We start from the raw sequence: 2577 nt of genomic DNA, 5'->3' as shown, positions 1-2577 counted from the left end.
TCTGATGAATCAAATGAGGCCGAGAGCTCTTCTGCTGCTGGCAGTGGCTCAGACGATCCATCAACCACATCTTCTGAGATAAGGAGGCGCCTAGGCCCCTTGTCTGACCCTAGGTATATTCTGGCCGAATCTGGTTGGCTAGGACGAGTAGGTCGCCATCTAGACCACCTTTCTTCAGCCATACCCATGCCGGGGCATCGGTTTGTTCTTCCTGGCCGGGAGGACACTGTACTTAGTGCTCCTGCCGGCCATTTTGCTGTTTACCGTCTAGCTTTAGATGCCGGACTACGCTTTCCTCTTCATTCCTTTATTACTAGAATCCTTTATTATTATAACATAGGACTCAACCAACTTGCCCCAAATTCCTGGCAAAACATTCTAACTTTCATAGCCGTCTGTGAGCTTAAGGGCGTCCAGCCATCCATGGCGGCCTTCTCCCAAATACACTATGTCTCCAAAGTTCCCAAAACTGTCAATGGGGCTTGGGTGAGCGTTTGCAATAGGCAAGGCTTTATGACGTCTTGGGACAGACGTCCAAAATGCATGCTTGGAAAGCCGAGTTCTTATTCGTCCAAGCTCCAAACGAAGCTGTGGCCAGACGTTACTGCTATACCAGCCGGGGTGCCACCAATACTGGACGAACTGCGTCCTTTCTGGAGCTGGAGGACAGCTCGGCTGAACACCTGGTGGAATACTTTAAAACCTCAGAGTATTCCATCAATGACGTCTCCTTTAGAGGTCCGTCCAACTGGATCCCTTTCAAGGAGATGTTCTACAATGACGACTTCTTGGTCGCGGCTGGGCTGAGGCCGGCCGCTGATAGAGGTATAACTTTCAAAAGTTCTAAGGGAAAAACTTCTTCGCCATGTGTTCAGAAAATTGATATTTTCTCTTCTTATGCAGATTCAGCCAAGGCCAAGTTACAAAAATCTTGGAAAGGCGACATGAGCGCGTCCAAGTTTACAGACTCCTTATGGAAGGAGTTCAGCAAGTCCGGCGCTGAAAAGAGAGCGGACACCCTGGTACATAATTACATATATATATTTTTTCTCTTTTTCTTTTTTTTTTTTTTTTTTTTTTTTTTTTTTTTTTTTTTGACGTCCTACTTTCATGGAGGGCAAACCGTCCTTACTGATTCAAGTCGTTTTGCCTCTTCGAAGAGCAAATCGTCTTGGATGCTTTTGGACGCTTTGCCTTTCGAAAGAGCAAGTCGTCCGAAATTTTTCTTTGACGCTTTGCTTCTTCGAAGAGCAAATCGTCTTCGATGTTTTTTGGACGCCTTGCCTTTGGAAAGAGCAAGTCGTCCAAAATCCTCCTTTGACGTTTTGCCTCTTCGAAGGGGAATCCGTCTTGGATGTTTTTTGGACGCCTTGCCTTTGGAAAGAGCAGGTCGTCCAAAATCCTCCTTTGACGTTTTGCCTCTTCGAAGGGGAAACCGTATTGGATGTTTTTTGGACGCCTTGCCTTTAGAAAGAGCAGGTCGTCTAAAATCCACCTTTGACGTTTTGCCCCTTCGAAGGGGAAACCGTCTTGGATGGTTTTGGACGCTTTGCTTCAGCAAAGGGTAAGTCGTCTGAAGTCCCTCTTTGACGTGTTGCCTCTTCAAAGAGGAAACCGTCTTGGGTGCTTTGGACGCTTTGCCCCTTCCATGAGCAAGTCGTCTTAAATATTATCTGAATGCCTTGCACTCTTAATCCATGTATAAAAATATATCCTCAGAACGAGTCCTAACTTGCATCTTTTTCCTGAAAAACGCCCCAACGTCCAAAGCGTTGGCGGAAAAGGCGGCCTCAAAGAAGAGGTCGGCCCCAAGTGGTGAGGTACCTCCTCCCAAAAAATCCAAAGGCTTCACAGCCAAGAAGAAGAAACCTGCCCGGCCTCCTCCAAAGGTGGTGATCAATATCCCGGCCGAGGATACTTCTCCGGCCGCTGAGGCCACTGAGGAGAGGAGCCTGATCCCCTACTCTGTAGCCGAGCAGACTGAGCAACCAGAGGACCTTGCTCAACTGGATGTATTCGAGCTGAAACCGGACACTTCTGTGGACGGGTCAGCTTTTTCAGGGCCGGTTGCCAAGTTGGTAAAACAAATGCCGGAAGCTTATAAGACGACTTCCCTTTCTTCTGGTGAGTCCTATTACTCAAACTTTGTTAGGACCTTGCGCGTTGGCGGACGACCAATGAGTCCCTCCAACCGTCAGACGGTCGTAATACCCATCAAATATACAGACAAGTCAACTCTTTCAGATAAGGGAAAGGGCAAAGCTGAGGAGGCTCCAGCCGGCTCTCCTGTCCTCTCTGATGACGAAGCTTCGGCCGCCTTTACAAGGATGAGCCCGGCCAAAAGGGATAAGCTCAAGATGGAGCTCTTCAAATGCTTCCCTGAGCCTTACATAAAGGGTTTAAGGGGAGCCTCTTCAGGGCATGTTGGCTACATGTCTCAGCTGGCTGCAGAGGTAAGCTTCTCTTTGGACGCTTCGATTCCATACTTGAGATATTTATTAATTTTTCTAACATTCGTCCTGACTTTTCTATCCTCCTTCCTCTTTCAGCTCTTTGCTCGCAGCATGATAACAGAAG

This window comes from Beta vulgaris, chromosome 5 (genome assembly GCF_026745355.1).
Source record: "Beta vulgaris subsp. vulgaris cultivar EL10 chromosome 5, EL10.2, whole genome shotgun sequence".
Lineage (NCBI taxonomy): Eukaryota > Viridiplantae > Streptophyta > Magnoliopsida > Caryophyllales > Amaranthaceae > Beta > Beta vulgaris.
Note: the sequence above shows the minus strand (reverse complement) of the source record.